We start from the raw sequence: 20,107 nt of genomic DNA on the forward strand, positions 1-20,107 counted from the left end.
GTAATTGATTGTTCACTTCAACTATTGCTTACTTTTCTCTGCTAGCTTTCAGCCCGCTACAGCAGGTATTACGGTTTCTCAGAGGGCATACAGCCTATGCAAAAGTCATATTCATATCCTATATAAGAAATACTTCCTTTGAATTGTGTAGTAGTAGTTAAGTACCACGTTTTAGTAACCATCAAGTTATAACTTATCTTCATCATGCATGCATTTTGTTTTTCTGAACTTTAGATTTATTGGGTAGTAGTGGATCATCAATCATCGTCTTCATTGTTTTACTTTTGTTGTCTCCATGCGTACTGTTTTTCTTTGTCAAATCTTTACCCAAACCCCCGTTCCCATGCATTCATCAAACCCTAACCCTCTTCCCCTGGGCTGTGTAGTTTTATATTGAGGTGTGATGTTACTACATTAAATCTACACCAACAATTGATCACACGCTTGCTGGGGCAGATGTGGTGAAGCAACACTGATCAAATGTCAACGAGGCAGGGCGAGGATCTTCTTCTGCTTGCCCACCCAAGCTCACTTTATGTACTAGTGTACAATGCAATTAACTTCCCAAAGTGACCCAACGAATAATTCTAATTAATTGCTGGCATTGTTTGAAATAAATTTTAGAGCATTTGAGTTTATGAATTGGATTGTGTTTTACTGACTCCAACACAACTACAGTTATCTTCTTGTACTTGGCAGTCCCGACACCATTGATTTCTTTGAGTTCGTTTAGCAGTTGCAATATTGTTTGTATTTTTTTGTCAGTCTTATGTACTGTATTTTTCTACTTCTCCCACATTCTCTCTCTGGCAAATGACTGTCTCCTTGTATTTGTTTGCCAATGCTAGTGCCAGTGTCTAGTCTACTACTACCATCACTCAACCACGGCATATTCTCTGTTGTCTTGGGAAACCATGCAGCCCTTGCGGTGCCAAACTTAATCATCATCAATCACAGGTAAGAAGAGAAGTTTGCTGGGAGGTATAATGGAGGACAGGCTAGTAGTAGTAATAGTACAAATATAACTGAGTGAGGGTGAGGAAATATAAATTTTATGGTCAAGTAATGTTCCCTAACGTGTACCCCACCGTCTCCATGTACCAGTTTAAAGTGCATGTAACTTCCCTCCTGTGCCAGCTATGAAGACGCAAATACATTTGCGTCCAACGTTAACATGTCCTCCTTCAGACCCACCCTGAATGGGTTGAATATTCCGTTCCTAAGTATGCTATGCCAACGTCTTTTTGTGGTGTACTTTACACGTTTTTCAGCTCTGGCGAAGTAGGCCCTGAATTCTGCCATCGAGCCTTTTTCTGCCTTCTAACTCTGAACGCCTCAGCCTGGGCTGTCTCTGTACCCGTGACCTCTGCCTTACTCCCTGTGCGGCTAACGGCGCTTAGCTCAGCCTGCTGCCTGCCAAGACTGAATTCAACCTTCGAATTATCTGTTCCGCTCCTCGAAAATGCATTCCTACCTACTAGTTTAAGTAAACATCCCCCCAGCTGCAGAGCAAAGGGCCCGGCCTCACTGTCTCCGTGCAAGTAATTCATAGCCTCTGTTACCATGGTAGGCCCATGCCCCCTCGCATCTCATGCAGACACTTAGACGCTTATACACGCACTCACAGTCAGTATAGAATAGCTTCTGCCCCAGAGACCTTTTCCTTCTAGATAATATGGTTCCTAAACATCAGATACCAGATATGATAGAGGTACGAGTTGATCTGACATGCCAGACTTTTGTCTCTTTCCGCCAGTGTAAATGTCAAGTCCCCTGCACCCTCCAGTTTCACGTCAATCACACGTCATGCAGCTGCGCGCGCATCCAGGCCTCAGATTTCTGCTGACATTGCCAAATTCTGCTTTGTACCCACCTACTCGTGACACTTGCATATGACGTTTCTAGCACACGCCTCTATGTTCACGCCTAGTTCACGCCTTCTAATTACGTATCACTACCACGTGTGTGCTCTTATCTTGTTTCTCTCAGCTGTTACGCCTACTGTATTGGTTTCTATTATATGATTTAAGTATATAAGCTATGTATTGTCAATAAAATATTGCTCTATCCCTTCCTGCACCCCAGTGGTGGCAGGAACACGATATCCGATCTGGTACCATGACCATTCCTTTTTAAGGAATAAAACCCCTAAGAACTCTAACACCACGGACTCTGCCTCTTTCTTTCCGATTGAGTTATTTTTGTTAAAGTACTTACCTGCATAGAAATTAGGACGGTAAATCAAATATTGACCACATTATTTTGGCGCCCGAATAGGGACCCCTCCCCCACCCCACGCGCTGGTTGGTGCGTTGCAAGCTTTGCCCCCTGCCATCAGTCAAGACGGAACTACGCGTACCCGCAGGATTTCCTGTTTCTCCCTCTGGCCCACGGAGGTGACGGAGACTGCGATCAGCACCCAGACGAGGCGGTGAGGAGTGCGGAGGATCCCGACCAGAGCCTAGCCGAAAGAAGCAAGGTCCGAGGTGTCAAGAGGCCCACCAGTTTCCGAAGTATCCACGTGTCGAGTCGAGTCGAGTCCAGTCCGGTCCAGTCCAGTCGAGTTTTCCGAGGCCTTCCGATTCCGTGCTTCCCGGTGAGTACCATTGCTGGGACGTATCTAGACGGGTGCATTATTATGTATCCGGTAAAGACGGGTTTGGGTACACAAACACGGTCTGCACTGTTTTAGACAGTGTATCTGTACTGTTTAGTAGTATATCAGTTATTCAAGTTCTTGCACTGTCTTCGACAGTGTATCTGTGCTGTTATGCAGTACATCCAGTATCTAGGGTAGAGATATATGTTCAAAATGTTTTTCATGTGATTAATGTTGTGGTATGAGTGATTGTTTAATGTGCATTATTGTGTTTTTGTGTAATTAGTTGTGTTCAGAGTTAAGTAGCAAGGATTGAGTATACAGTATTAAGTAAACAAGATGCCGTTTTTCAATAAGTTGAAGCAGATAGGAACTAGGAAAGGGATACTAGAGGAAGAAATTCCTATCCCCCCTAGGGACACGCCTGGAAATTTCATGTACCATAAGCATGGCATAGACGCCATATTGTATCTAGATTTATGGGCCGATTATACTCAGCACCTAGAAGAAAGACACAGATGGCCCGTTACAGGAACGTGGGATGCTGAGTGCATCCTGAAAGTAGAAGAAGCACTATGGAGAAAGAAAGCCAGACAATCACAGAAAGATGCCATAGAATTATGGCGTAAAGAATCACATAAACGAGCCGAGAAAGAACTACGAAAAGAAGACAGACTTAGAGAGGCATCGGATAAAGTCAGAGAAAACGAATTAGTTACTGAAGGAATCCGAGTAAAAGCAGAACAAGTAGACCGCGCACGAAACAATCTTGTAAATGGCATGTACTTAGTGGCCGAGGGTTCGCCTGAAGCCACTTCAGAAATACCGAAAGATCTGCCGCCACCATTGGTTCCAACTAAAGTAAAACACAGGACTACTAAAGACATATTTCTGAATTCCTATCTAGATGATGTAGCACCCGCTTACACCAATTCACGCGCCCCGCCTACTGACGGGGACGGAGGTGGCAACCCGCCTCCAGACCATATCCCGCCATTACCGCAACAAAGTTCCCCCGTCCGACAGCCTGTCGTCCCTCCACCCCCACCACTTCCCACACCTAAGGTTAAGATACCAAATCCGTTTTTGCCTGATCCTATTAAGAGACAAGTTCAAGTACACATACAGACTCCACAGAGGGATAATGCCCAAGCTATCAGGAATCCAGGTGCTCCAACGCTTCGCAGAGGCAGTACTGACGAATGTCCCGATCACCCTTCCACCGGTACCCTCGCTACAAGAGCAAGACCACCAGCAGCAGGGAAAGGGGAAGTGGACAGAGAAGAGAATACCTGTACTTCGACTGGCACCCTACTTCCGGCGACTGCTATTCATCTTGCCGCCATTTCGAAAGGTGCCTAATACACAGAAGGGGGAGAGAGAGAATATACCACAAACCTTCTCACACTGTGCTGACTATTCATAAATGATAAACGAAACTTGTCCTACCAGTTTCTGCCCAGGTATTTGCCTCTCTTCTATATTTTGGAATGTTATCTGACTGAACTTCCTGCAGTGAAGACATATACGAACATTAGTATCTCTCCCCAGAATAGTACTATGCAGACACACACCCTCTCTATGAACCCAAATTGTACCTGTGAGGTTCTTCGTCAGACCTTGTCTTGGGGTTCTGTGCAGAGATATCTTCGGGTCGGAAGTGCAAGCAAAAGTTCACGAATTCCATGAAGCACGCAAAAAGGAAAAAAGGTAGGTACAAAGGGGAGGAAAGGCAAGGAGAAACGCACGGGGGATTGACTGCGGGGGAAAGCGAGTGAAGCAATACAGTTTGGATATTGGTTGACTTGACGAGAAGATGAAACACCTTACTTGTAGAGTTCAAGTTTCTCTTCAGGCTGAATACTCAACTACGTCTTGTCAGGTTGAATCCTCGTTGACACTCGTCTTCTCCTGACGAACCGCAGGATAGTGGATGACAGCTGTCACAGCTCTTAGACTGCGACGGGGAACTTCGTCTGACCACGGTGCCTCTCTGAGTAATGAGAGCGCACGACAAAGATTTCTCTCATGAAAGTCTCTGGAAACTCTGATACTATGGTATTTAGAAAGTCTTTGATAATTGCTGTTAATCTCCCGTCATGAATAGTTGACGCTGAGCAGCGACAAGAACAAGCTTCTCGAACGGAATCTTCGTTGAAGTGCGCAGTTAGGAGCGCGCGCCTTCCCGAAGTCCACTAGAGGGCGCATCGATTGGATGCAGTAAATGGAACATTGAGCGGCCATCTTAGGGAGGGGAACTATATACAGTCTTAGCAGTTCATTAGTTCATTGACTCGGATTACCTCTGGAATTTCTCAGTCTGCCAGAGGGACACGGAAACCACACATTAGCTCGTGCAGAGTGGGGCCAAGGCAGAGAGCTAACCAACAGTCTTGGGGAAACTACAGTGGCTACTCGGTGAATCCTGACACAAGCCTCCGCCTCAGGAGGTGCGACCGGGGGCTTCCAGACCCCGCCAGCAACACACAGATTACACCTTAGGGACATGCAGAAGCACCCTACACTCCAATCACCCCGTCTCGACATACTCAAAGAACAACTTCCAGTTTGCAGATATGATCCAGTACCCGGCAAAGACGATAGAATGTTGATAGCATCACTACGTTTGCGACAAGCCACAGATTACCTAGTGTTATTCTCAGGGATGACTGATCACCTAGATAGAATATATCATTTTGTCCAGACTGGGGAAAATCCTGAAAGTATTAAGGAGGCCCTGGCACATCAGAATGTTGACACTCAAGCATATATATTACGTTTTTTCATAAATTGCTTAATAAGAGAACGAGACAGGCCAGAGACAGACCAGGATGAAATGGAAGCACTAAACAGGTGGGGTCAAAATATAGCCGAAGGAAAACATGATAAAGTGAATTGTATAGCTAGTATGTACAAGAAAATAAGAAAAGCAGTAATAGAAATGCACGAAAAAGAAAAAGAAAATGCCTCCTCCGAGGAGGAGGAAGGACCTGAAGAACCAGAAACGACTACAGATACGATAGCGTATGTAGGTAAGGGAACTTACCTTAGGAAAGGCATTCGTCCAGAAAGCAAGAGAGTTTTTCTCTCTGGCATATCAAAACCAAATTCTCCTGAATATCTGTTTCAAGACACTGATAAAATGCTTCGAGAACGAATGGGGTACCATGTACTCAATTCTATGGATGAACAAGAACTAGCCCGGTCAGCAGTACTATGGGCTGACAATCCTAATATATACAATGATGACACAGTAGCGCAGACATTTCTGAACCTATCCCCAGACGAGCAGAAATTAGCAGGTATATATATGATTCAGCACCTCCTCACGTTATACAGAAATAAACATTCTGATCCAGGCCCCTTACACAATACATTAGAAGCACTACTCATGGATAGATGGAGAGGCCTAAGTACCAAGTTAATCCAAATAATTCTAGAACAACGGCATAGATACAACACTTTCTTAGGCCCACAATATGTTCCCGCTCCGCCCCCAGAAAGAAAAATGTATCATATGGAGCGTCTTGAAAGACAGAACCCATTACGAGAAGTACATCCAGTTATGGGTACCGATAATACCTTGAAACGTGTGTATGTATACGCACCTCTGACCAAGTTAGAATTATTGGAGATGAAGAAACTATTACCCTGTCACGATAAAGACCCTGCAGGTTTTCATAGAGAACTTAAAGACATGTTACTGATGGGAGATTACACATATGCTGATGTTATGAAATTATTAAAGGTATTGTTGCCCACAGGCATCTACGAGAAACTCAAGGAAAGGGAATGGGAAGTGGGAGACAAAAAGATTATATGGACAGAAATAGAAGACGAGGAAAAACTTCGTACCCCAGGGCTAGGCCTTGGGGAGAAAGCTAAAGCATTACCAGGTTTGATAGTACAGGTTCTGCCAAGATTACTGACCACTAAAAAGGAAGACTGGGACGCAATGTCAGCCTGCAAACAGAAACACGATGAAGATACTAGTGACTTCTATTCAAGATTCGAGAAATGTTTCATTATTAATAGTGCCCTAAAACCAGGTAGCGAGTCGTACCCGCATCTTTTTGTAACGAAATTAGTCGAGAATTCCTTGACATCAGTTAAGAACCGTGTATATAAGGTTGAGAGTACATGGCAAGCAAATATGCCATCCCAGATGTTACAGATGTTATAATACCACCAGAACAGAATCCGAGAAGAACAGGATCATGAACAGAGACGCATGAAAGACACGAAAATGAAAATGTTAGTGGCCCAGTCGGTTCCAGCCGACGGCCAGAGAAAGGGTACGGCCCAGACAGGAAATGCAGCAGCTCCCGTTAAAGGGACATGCAACTATTGCAAGCAGCCAGGTCACTACGTACATGAATGCCCAGTCCTGAAACACAATATAGCAACAGGTAAAACTAAAGAAAGACCGCATCCGCCTAGACAAGACCAGGGCCAGCAACAGACTTCACAGAATGCACAACCTATGCATGCTCCACCACATACAGGACAAAACGCAGCGGTATCACAGCCACAGCCACAGCCCATTGACGCGACGCAGCAAGTTTCACGGCAGATGTGCCAGTATGCCCAATCTGATTATCCCGATTATCAACGATACACATGAAACAGCCTAGAGAGGGAGGTTGGCTTGCCTCTTATTGAGGTTCCTGTAGATCAAGAGGGTCCTTATGTACACAGTCAAGTATTGGGAAAAGACAGAAAGTTTTTAATTGACACAGGGGCAAGCCGCACAACAATCAGTCATAATGAAGTCCCGGGGGCACCCCTCTCAGGCTTACAGAATGTTTCCCTTGGTTTTTCAGGACAGCCTATTGTAAATGAGGTATCGGAACCTGTCCCCCTAGCAGTGGGTCCATTATCACGTGTTACAGACTTGTTACTTACGAAATCATGTCCAGAAAATCTGTTAGGTATCAAAACATTGAAGGCTCTAGGAGCTGTGATATGTTGTTCTCCGGAAGGAGTTAGACTTTTCTTGCGTGACTTCAAGGGTCACTATGTATTACGAGAGTTTGATGTCAGATTGAAAAATGTACCAGAACACCTGTGGGCACAAGGCCCAACCGATGTAGGCTGCATGCACATTACACCATACCGTGTTACACTCAAGCCAGGTGTTGTTTTACCCCGAATCAGACAATACAAGTTACCACCCGATGCTGTAGTGGCTTTACTGGAAATCATTGAAGAGCTCATTGCCCAAGGAGTGGTCGTAGAGACCGACTCCAATATCTGTAATTCCCCTATCATTCCGAATCTTAAACGTACTGATCCCAATGCACCGCCAGTATATCGGCTGGTGATTGATTTACGAGAACTGAATAAATGCATCGTTCCACAGTACCCTGTGGTTCCCGACATCTCTTCCCTATTGACTGCTATTGATTCAGAAGCAACGTTCTTTACTGTAATTGACCTCAAGAACGCCTTCTTCAGTGTGCCCATTGATCCAGAGAGCCAATATCTCTTCGGATTCAGTTTAAATGGACGAAGTTTCAAATTTTCACGCGCACCTCAAGGATTCACAGAAAGCCCCAGCATCTATAGTCAAGCACTGAAAAGACAACTTGATTGTATTCAAATTCCAGTTAACACCGCCTTACTGCAATACGTCGATGATCTGCTGATCACCGCACGAAGTGAACCCGAATGTGAACGAGCATCACTGACAGTTTTACATTTTCTGGCCGACAAGGGACACAAGGTGTCTCCTTCGAAGCTACAATTCTGTGTTCAGCAAGTTGTGTACTTGGGTCACTTGCTGTCCAAAGTGGGGAGACAGCTCACTCCTGACCGTATCCAGTTAATTGTAAATATGCCACAACCCCAGACACAAAAGGAAGTGCGGGCCTTTATAGGCCTCACCTCGTACTGCAGACAATGGATTCCTCAGTATGCATTTCTAGCTAAACCACTCATTCAGTTGACAACACAGGAGGCAGCGACTTCGACTGTCCTTCCTTGGACTCAGGAACATACACAGGCCTTTGAGGAATTAAAGAAAGCTTTATGCCAAGCACCAGTTTTAGCGACACCGTGTTACAGCAAACCTTTTACACTTTTTGTTACAGAACGTGATGGTACAGCGTTGTCTGTCCTCACTCAAGATCAAGCAGGATCACATAAGCCTTGCGCTTATTTTTCAAGTACATTGGATTCAGTAGCCCAGGCACTCCCTGCGCGCTTAAAGTCAGTAGCAGCAACAGCTCTAGCAATCAGACAGAGCGACTCAATTGTTTTAGGACATCCATTAACAGTACAAGTTCCACATTCTGTAGAGGTTCTTTTAAACAGAACTCAGACTCAACACTTGACTATAGCAGGACTGACAGGTTATGAACTAACGCTATTCCAGCCACACATAGAAATCAGACGCTGCAGCATTCTAAACCCCGCTACATTGTTACCTTCGATTATGACAGATCCAGCCCCGCATGATTGTATAGAAATCATTAATGCAGTAACAAAGCCCCGACGAGACTTAACAGATGTTCCATTGACAAATCCAGACCTGACACTTTACGTGGATGGTTCATGTATGAGAACAAGTACAGGAGAATTAGTGGCCGCGTATGCAGTGACCACTGAAACTGAAGTAAAAGAAACATATCGTATTGATACACTGTCCGCTCAAGCAGCGGAGCTCATCGCTCTGACCCGAGCCTGTATACTAGCCAAGAACAGAAATGTTAACATATACACTGATTCCCGTTATGCTTTCGGAGTCGTACACGACTTCGGAGTGTTATGGCAAGAACGAGGTTTTTTGACCTCTCACGGTGCCAAGATCCAACACGGTCCCCTCATTCAAGCACTGTTAGAAGCAATACATCTGCCTTCAGGCATATCCATCATGAAGTGTAAAGCACATACTAAAGTTACAGATTCTGTTTCCCAGGGTAACGACCTGGCAGACCAAATGGCAAAACATACAGCATTGACTCACATCCAGACAACTGACGTGACCAAGATCATAGTACCGACACATTGTATGGCAGTTAGGGATCCCACACTAGATGTAATTGATATTCAGACACATGCTACTCCAGATGAAATAAAGAAATGGACTGAACTAGGAGGGATTCAGACAGATCAAGGTTGGATGACGAAGGGAAAATCTACATGGTTTCTCCCCGACTCTATGGTTCAAGTCATAATAAATACAGCACATAGTCCAGCACATCTAGGAGAAAAAGCTATGTTAGACAGTTTACAGAATCTCTGGTACAACAAACACTTACGAGCAGCAGCAAAACAGAAAGTGCGTACTTGCATGATCTGTTGTCAGTTCAATCCAGGAAAAAGCGTCCCTGTAGAGCAAGGTGGATTCCATCCTCCCGATCACCCTTTTGAAGTCCTCCAGATGGATTATATCCAGATGGACCGTTGTCGAGGATTCAAGTATGTCCTCGTAGTTGTTTGTGCACTTTCCCGTCGGACCGAAGCATATCCAGTCCCAGATTACACTGCTCCGACCACTGCCAGGCAGCTGGTTCGAGAATTCTTCCCACGGTACGGCTTGCCTCGTGTCGTGTACTCAGATAACGGACAGCCATTCTCATCCGAGCTCATGAAACAGGTTTCCCTTCTGCTAGGATATCAGTGGAGATTCCATTGTGTCCGACATCCCGAGGCCGCTGGCCTTGTAGAAAGGCACAACCAGACACTAAAAACCCGCCTTGCTAAAATCTGTAAAGAGAAAGGGGTCGACTGGATAGTCGCCCTGCCCGTTGCGCTGTTCTATATGAGAATGGTCCCCCATTCGAGATCAGGACTATCCCCGTATGAAGTGGTCTTTGGCAGACCACCGAATATGTGGGGGACGCCCATGCCAAAGAAAATAACCGATGTTGATTGTAACATGCTGACAGATTACCTTGCCTCCTTGATGTCTGCACTCCAATCATGTCGTTCACAGGTTGCTGCAGCCTTTCCCGACAACACTGATGTAAAGCCACACGATGTCCGTCCCGGAGATACAGTGTTAATTCGCAACTTCGACAGGAAAAGCCCGCTGGAGCCCCGCTGGAAAGAGCCGAAGATCGTCCTTCTTACCACGAGGACCGCCATCAAAGTGGAAGGCCGAAAGGGGTGGATCCACACGAGTCATATTAAAAAATGTAATGAACTGTTGCCTGAAACTGACTCGTCCACCCCCTCAAAGGACTGCCTCGATACTAAAGACTTCAAAGTTCCAAAAAGAGAGAAAACTCCCCAAGAGGAGTATCGAACAAAACTTCGATCTAGCAAGTCAGACAGTTTAATTGTTTAAGTCCTCCCCTAGGTGAATCGGTTAAATAGTTTCTGACATGTATTCCCTAGATCGGGATAGAGAGAGAGAGAGACAACGCAAGAAACGTACATATTGTAAATCACTCCGCAGTCACTGTATAGTGACATTATTGATTATGTTTTTTCTAAGTCTTCTGATTATTGTTGCCAGTATATTGCTTCCCATATATTACCCTATCTTCAAGCGTGAACAACCTGCTTACAATGTCACTGCCGAACATTCTTTTAGTGAATTACCTCCTCATGAACTATCTTACAGACTTGCGCTGCGCAACAATACATTCATTAGTATGTTACATCACTCCCATCAGACTAACAATGCTACAAACTGTTGGATATGTGGCCGACTCCCTCCCTATCAGAAATACAAGGGAGTTCTGCCTCTCTTTCCGTACCCGTTCACTCACAATGGCTCCTGTGGTGCATGGTTTAGAATAATTAATTCCTTAGATCCTGATATTGCTGTTTTCAAAGGAAACTGGGTTTGGGGAAACTTGAACTTAGTTCTGCTTAATGCCTGTTACCCTGACAAGAAGGGACTCCCCATTAGAACAGGAACTGATCTAGAAAATGAAGTATATGGATTAGGTAATTATACAATTAACCTTATGATTCTTACTGTCGAATCCGAAGCTGCACCAGTTCTCCCTGCTATGTCAGTATTACCAGTCACTGGTGATTTATGTGTCAGAAAGAAGGGTTCAGTACACTTAGGTCATAGTAAATGTACTACTGTGGTCGAATTCAGTGATCAAGGCAAGTCTTCCTTTAGAGCTACTCGTCATTCCTACTTTGTTTGTGGCCATACCGCATACATACGCTTACCTCCAGATTGGGATGGTACCTGTTACATTGCATTCCTTCTGCCACCTGTTTTTCTAGCCCCTCCTGATTATCACAGAAATACAAATCTAGCAAAGAATAGACTCCGAAGAGATCTCCCGATTGTCGACTATACTGAAACGGCATGGGAGCAATACACAGATTTCAATAAAGGATTCTTTTTCTTCACAGGCCCCGTCCAAAATAGTAAACTAATACGCAGATTAACTAGAACACTTGAAGCAGTAGTAAATGAAACTGCCTCCGCCCTAGGCAACTTAACAGAGGAGCAGTCCGCTATGCGGGTTGTTGTTCTTCAGAATCGTCTTGTTATTGACGTCATCTTGGCAGATAGAGGCGGAGCTTGTAAGGTCATCGGGTCAAGTTGCTGTGTTTTCATTCCAGAAAACGCGCCAACGGTATACCAAGCTATTACACGTCTTCATAAAATTGCAAGTTTGATACATCAGAATCCAGGCACCTGGACTTGGTCCGGTTGGTTCTGGACAACGTTGACCGCTTGGGGATGGAAGATCCTATCCTTCCTAGGCATTGCCCTTGTCATAGTATTCAGTTGCTGCCTGTGCCTACAGTGTGGGCCAGCGATTTGTGGTCTGTGCGCCACATCGTGCATTGCACATTCCAGTTTTCACTCAAAACGCGAAAAGAAGAAAGAAGAGCAAATGATGTTACAAGAACAGACTGATCGATTCATGAGGATCGATATATCATGAAGGGTCCGTAGGGAACAAGGAGGGAATGAGGAAATATAAATTTTATGGTCAAGTAATGTTCCCTAACGTGTACCTCACTGTCTCCATGTACCAGTTTAAAGTGCATGTAACTTCCCTCCTGTGCCAGCTATGAAGACGCAAATACATTTGCGTCCAACGTTAACATGCCCTCTTTCAGACCCACCCTGAATGGGTTGAATATTCCGTTCCTAAGTATGCTATGCCAACGTCTTTTTGTGGTGTACTTTACACGTTTTTCAGCTCTGGCGAAGTAGGCCCTGAATTCTGCCATCGAGCCTTTTTCTGCCTTCTAACTCTGAACGCCTCAGCCTGGGCTGTCTCTGTACCCGTGACCTCTGCCTTACTCCCTGTGCGGCTAACGGCGCTTAGCTCAGCCTGCTGCCTGCCAAGACTGAATTCAACCTTCGAATTATCTGTTCCGCTCCTCGAAAATGCATTCCTACCTACTAGTTTAAGTAAACATCCCCCCAGCTGCAGAGCAAAGCGCCCGGCCTCACTGTCTCCGTGCAAGTAATTCATAGCCTCTGTTACCATGGTAGGCCCATGCACCCTCGCATCTCATGCAGACACTTAGACGCTTATACACGCACTCACAGTCAGTATAGAATAGCTTCTGCCCCAGAGACCTTTTCCTTCTAGATAATATGGTTCCTAAACATCAGATACCAGATATGATAGAGGTACGAGTTGATCTGACATGCCAGACTTTTGTCTCTTTCCGCCAGTGTAAATGTCAAGTCCCCTGCACCCTCCAGTTTCACGTCAATCACACGTCATGCAGCTGCGCGCGCATCCAGGCCTCAGATTTCTGCTGACATTGCCAAATTCTGCTTTGTACCCACCTACTCGTGACACTTGCATATGACGTTTCTAGCACACGCCTCTATATTCACGCCTAGTTCACGCCTTCTAATTACGTATCACTACCACGTGTGTGCTCTTATCTTGTTTCTCTCAGCTGTTACGCCTACTGTATTGGTTTCTATTATATGATTTAAGTATATAAGCTATGTATTGTCAATAAAATATTGCTCTATCCCTTCCTGCACCCCAGTGGTGGCAGGAACACGATATCCGATCTGGTACCATGACCATTCCTTTTTAAGGAATAAAACCCCTAAGAACTCTAACACCACGGACTCTGCCTCTTTCTTTCCGATTGAGTTATTTTTGTTAAAGTACTTACCTGCATAGAAATTAGGACGGTAAATCAAATATTTACCACAAGGGGTACAGCATCTATCTGTTTCATTTAAAAAAAAAATTTTTTTACTATTTTTGTCCTCATTTGCCTTACCCTCAAATTAGGAGATACCAACCACCTTGCGTTATGGCTGAGATACCCGCCACCCCCTCTCAACACAATCCCCAAAAGGAGGGAAACCGGAAACAGTTCTTAAAGTTTTTGGATGTGGGATGGAGTGACCATCCCGGCCGTATTTATTAAAACAAAAAATTAAAACATTAAACGTTTTCATGTTATGTACAATTTCATTATCACATTACGAGTTTGGCTAACCTTAACATAATCTCTAATACAGAGGTTCTCCTAGCCGAACTAGCATCCTACAAAAAACATTCTCTAAGAACACTGAAATTGTACATCCTAACGTTTAAGGGCCAACGGCAAGGTCATAACCGGTGTCAAGATCCCTAACCAGACTTACCCCTCCCACTTGGGAGGGGCGACAGCACAGAGGCTTACCTCAAGTGCAACTACTAACAATTTCCCTTGTCTTGACGGGGGCACTTAAGACTCGACGCCATTTAAAGGTCGTTCGAACACTTGTGTGTGGTATCTAGAAGGTATCGTTGACCTCTCCCCACCCCACACAACTTACCGCATCTGCCGTCGCAGATGACACTGGCCCCGGGAAATTCCCCAGGAGGGGGCTGTAACCCCTCCTACAAAGGAAGGGGCCTTGACCGCCTTTCCTTTACTTCCGGCGTCCCGCCCTTAGACGGGACCGCCTCCCCACTGAGGGGCCAATGGCCACCTCTCCCGAGCGCTCCCATCCGTGTTGGGTGACGCCCACTCATAGGGATCTACCAATTAGTGCTCACCGATCATGACCTTACCGCCTACCAAAAATAAATACGACAATTCTTACTCAACCTATGAAAACATTGGTCGCTACGACCGAAAGAACATGCTAGAAATGCAACACTACATCAAATCATTTTAATCGTAACAACCTAGACGATATTCACCATACTTTATTATGATTAACCACAAACTGATACTGTCACAGCCTGTAAACGAGATGGAAAAACAAACTTATAAATTCACTTTATTGCACAACAACTTGCTGTCCTCAGGGGCTGGTGGGTGGGTCAAAATTGGCTCTTCGTTCCGTCCCGAGCTCATGTGTAGCGAGGAGGTGCAGCTTCGGAGCACAAGAACAAGAGGACGTCTTCTGGTCTTGCGCCTTCTTTTATCCGTCTTCAGGGCGGGCGAAAACCCGCCCCTGCCTGCCCCGAGGGCGTGGCTGGCTGCGTCGGTGTCTAGGCCAGCCCACTCTAGGGCGGGAAAAAAGCGCGCCCCGGCTACGCCGCTTCGGGCATACCAGCCGAGACGCGCCTCCCGCCCAAAAATGGCTTCCCGGGGGGATCGAGGCACTCATCCATACGTTCGGGGGGACCGAGTGGTCGCCCCTTTCCATATGGCTGAGATACCCGCCACCCCCTCTCAACACAATCCCCAAAAGGAGGGAAACCGGAAACAGTTCTTAAAGTTTTTGGATGTGGGATGGAGTGACCATCCCGGCCGTATTTATTAAAACAAAAAATTAAAACATTAAACGTTTTCATGTTATGTACAATTTCATTATCACATTACGAGTTTGGCTAACCTTAACATAATCTCTAATACAGAGGTTCTCCTAGCCGAACTAGCATCCTACAAAAAACATTCTCTAAGAACACTGAAATTGTACATCCTAACGTTTAAGGGCCAACGGCAAGGTCATAACCGGTGTCAAGATCCCTAACCAGACTTACCCCTCCCACTTGGGAGGGGCGACAGCACAGAGGCTTACCTCAAGTGCAACTACTAACAATTTCCCTTGTCTTGACGGGGGCACTTAAGACTCGACGCCATTTAAAGGTCGTTCGAACACTTGTGTGTGGTATCTAGAAGGTATCGTTGACCTCTCCCCACCCCACACAACTTACCGCATCTGCCGTCGCAGATGACACTGGCCCCGGGAAATTCCCCAGGAGGGGGCTGTAACCCCTCCTACAAAGGAAGGGGCCTTGACCGCCTTTCCTTTACTTCCGGCGTCCCGCCCTTAGACGGGACCGCCTCCCCACTGAGGGGCCAATGGCCACCTCTCCCGAGCGCTCCCATCCGTGTTGGGTGACGCCCACTCATAGGGATCTACCAATTAGTGCTCACCGATCATGACCTTACCGCCACAGGTCCGGATAGTTGACCGGCTATCCGGACCCCCCACAAAACTCCTACCTAAAGGTCATGTTTTAAAGATTTTAACCAGGCTAGGAAGTCTCCTATGAGTAACTCATTCCCCGCCCTCGACAAATGCACACCATCCCCCAGATACATACTGTCATCATTAATACAATTATGCGAGATCGAATGCAATGTCTTGGAACGGAACAACCTACTCACTTTGTTATTCAATTTTTTAACAGAATGATTCAAAGCAGGGATCGAGATAGCCCCCCGCCACACTTTTCGTGGGATCATATGAGACCACGCAATCAGGCACCCCGGAACTCTCCTCGCTAACCAACTTACCGTGGAAAGCATAGCCTCCAGGAGAAGTCGTCTACCGGTGGTGACCAAATCATTGCCCCCTAAATGCACTATGACTATGGACGGCGGTGACCTCATCCGCTCTAACAAGCCCTCAAAAAATTCCTGAAACTGGTCAATACAGAGACCGCCCCTTCCGTAGAAGGACACTCTGTACCCGTATTCCCCAGGTACGTGAAACATGTCACCTGCTTTGAATACGTCTGCGGCCCGTCTCACGTATGAGTGGCCCACGACCCACACCTCCTTCCTCACAGCCGGTGACGTGCGACCGCTGGCCTGGTGTTGGGTCGACTGCTCAGTCTGCCCTGCCGCGTAGGCTTGCGCAACTGAAAACAAACAAAAGACAAGAGGCGTGAGTACATGATTACAGCTTCACAACATGTGCAATCGCACGTACCTCTTATAACAATTGGAGGACCAGCGCCCCACACGTTTCACTTGTTCTACATTAAGACCCCTGGCTGTAGCTTCAGTGGCAGCCCCTATACGAAAGGAGTGGGTCCCAAATTCGCCCGGGTCCAAGCCCGCTGCGGCAATGGCCATTGCAAGCACCCGTTGAAACTGAAACCTCGTCAGCGGGGTGGCGTCTGCATGCCTCAACAATGTCCCCCCCCATGATGCCACTCTCTGTGCTAGGTAATCTTCTAAGCACTGTACCGGACACATGGATGACTCGGGGTCCCTGCGAATGATCGTGCAGTCCCCTTTCCCATCTTGGTCAGTCTTAGACCTGAGAAAGGAGACAATCATCGCATCCCCCCTGATCTGAACATGTTCCCTGCACAAGCCCCCCGTCACATCCTGTTTGTTCCTTGCAACCAGCTCACTAACTCTCATAGCCCCGTGAAACGCCAGCGTGAATGCAGTCCGGAACAAACAGGTCTCAAAAGGGGACGAGCATGTTTTAGGGAGTGTGTCCAGTAACTGGGACAACCTGTCTAGACCTATCGGTCGTCTCACGTCTACTCTGCGACCCTCTAGGCGTTGCCACCCACGCAGCGCTTTCTGTACTGTGAAAGACGCTGTTGGGTCCAGGATGCCATGGGCCCTGGCAACAAAGGAAATGGCGGCACGATGCCTTTGGGCCGTAGCCACCGATTTCCCAGCCCTATGTAAAGACATCAGAAAGAGTACTACCCACTCTTCCTGACCCCACAGACCCCCTCTCTCTGCCCCTAAAAAGGCTAAATAGGCCTGGAACGCCCCTTCATATGCCTTCCTTGTCCTGGGTGCTAGACTCTCTCCCACGAGGTGACGAAGTTCGGGGCACCGAGAGACCAGAGAGCTTCGGGGAAGGGTGCCGGCTCCGGGTCCGCTGAAGGAAGGAAACCCGAGAAAGCCTGCATGTGAAAACGAGACAGTGCGTCAGCAGCCTGATTCATCACCCCTGGGACATGTTTTGCTCTGAATACCACGTTCAGTTGCATACATAGTAGGACAATTTCTTTGAGCAGCCTCAAAATCAACTTACAATGGGCTGACTGACTATTGATGCATTCTACCACGGTCATGTTGTCGGACCAAAAAATGACAGAATGATCTCTGAAACCTTCTGGCCAGGTTCTCAGGGCCACGAGAATGGGAAATAATTCAAGGAAAGCAATATTACTCGTTAGCCCCTTCTCGTGCCACCATAGGGGCCATCTTTGAGCAGACCAGTTCGTGCCGAAGATGGCGCCAAAACCTATGCTTCCTGCTGAATCTGTCCATAGCCCAAGCTCTTCTGAGGACACGGCTGGCTTGTTCCAGACGACTCGGCCATTGAAGTCCGCCAAGAATGCTAACCATATCCGCATGTCCTGGCGGACCTCAGCCGATAACCTCGTGCGATGATGACCCTCCTTCAGGCCAACCATCGCTTGGGCAATGGAGCGGGAAAAGGGGCGAGCCATTGGGATTACCCTCAAGGCAAAGTTCAACTTTCCCACTAATTGTTGCAACTGATGCAGTGTAACCTTAGGTGTATTCAAACATACTCGGAGGGCTGTCCTGAATTTCAACACTTTGCTAGCTGGTAAACGGAAACACCCCTCCCTTGAGTCCAACTCGATCCCCAAAAATTCGAGGCAAGTCGTGGGACCCATAGTTTTACCCGGTGCCAACGGCACGCCAAATTGACCCATCAACACACAGAATTCATCTAAGGCCTGGGCACATTCGGGATTTCGGGCGGGACCAAGGAACAAAAAATCGTCAAGGTAGTGCATTACATTTCGAAAACCCGTTTTCTTAGTGAACACCCATTGCAGGAAAGTACTGAATTGCTCAAAATAAGCACATGATATAGAGCATCCCATTGGCATACACCTATCCATGTAAAATGATCCCTGGAACCCGAATCCCAAAAGACGCTGATCGTCTGGGTGTACCGGGAGCAACCGGAACGCTGACTCGATATCAGATTTCGCCATCAACGTCCCGGGCCCCAGGCGATTCAAGATGGCTACTGCCTCATCAAAAGATGCGTATCGCACCGAGCAAACTTCTGGATCAATTGCGTCGTTCACCGAAAGACCATGTGGAGCAGACAGATTATGAATCAATCGAAACTCACCTGGGTCCTTCTTGGGGACCACCCCTAACGGAGAACAAACAAAATCCGGTACCGGGGGTACACTAAACGGGCCGGCGACCCGTCCCCGGCTAACCTCTTTCTGAATTTTCTCTTGCACCACAGATGTATGTTGTAGAACGGAAAGTTGATTTTTGCACATCCCTACACCCTGAAAGTCCCCTACCGGGATGCGGAAACCATATGTAAAACCGTTCCGCAGCACCCCGGCAGAAGTCCGATCCGGGTATTCGCTGAGCCAGGGAATCATTGCCAAGGTATCAATCGGAGTTGGTAAAGGCGCCCCTCGGCCTAGATTAGACCTGTTTGGCGCCTCCCTTACCCCCATTCTCACTCGTTCTGGCTCTGCACGATGACTCAGGATGGGATGACCCACACGTACTACATTCGTGTCTAAATTTACATGATCCCGGAGGCCTGGTACATTTCCCTCTGTTGAAGTTATAACAGAAACCCTTTCTCCCTGTATTGCCTGCGGGCCTCGACTGGTCGTCGGTGCTCGTACTTGGTCGAAAGGGCGACCCCACATTTTGGCGGGAGTAATCAACAACATTGCTCCCAACCAATGGCATTCTTAACATTCCCGATTCTTTCATTTTATCCCATGTTAAAGAATCGTAACAATCCCAAGTCAAACTCTTATTATGTTCTTTTTCTTTCCTGAACAGATTATCATAACAAAACCAATGGTTACCTTGATACGCTGTCGAGTAACCCATAATTCTTGATTGGTAAACGGGAAACTCAGGAAGCAACTCGGGCCTACGTTCCCCCAAAATCGATGTAAAAATACCCCACGCATTGCCCCAGTTACCAATATTCTCATTTACCTTAAAGGCGGCCATTTTTGCGCGCCAAACACTCGGATGCATTAGGTCCTTCTGACTTTTTACATGCTCCACATCATAATGATCAACAAGCAAGGAAAAAATATTCACGTATTCCCCTGCCCAGATCTTTTCCTTTATCGCTAAGGGCACATGTTGTCCCAATCTCTCTCTACGAGAGGGTGCTGACTCGTCCCGTGCAATCGGCAATGGCCGCTTACCTGAACCGGACGCAGCTTCTGCCGCTTGCGGCTTGTCTATCCCCGCCAACGGTGCAGCCACTCTAGCTGCCTCTTTCTTCTCACGAAGACCTTTTATCAGCGCCTGTGCCTCGGCAGCCGTGGCGCCATCACTGCTATCCCCCAACCATGCTGCTAGCTGTGCTGCCAGCTCGGGGGGCATGTCTTCCTTGGGTGTCGGGGTGACGACAACGGGGAT

This window comes from Lissotriton vulgaris, chromosome 3_1 (genome assembly GCF_964263255.1).
Source record: "Lissotriton vulgaris chromosome 3_1, aLisVul1.2, whole genome shotgun sequence".
Classification (NCBI taxonomy): domain Eukaryota; kingdom Metazoa; phylum Chordata; class Amphibia; order Caudata; family Salamandridae; genus Lissotriton; species Lissotriton vulgaris.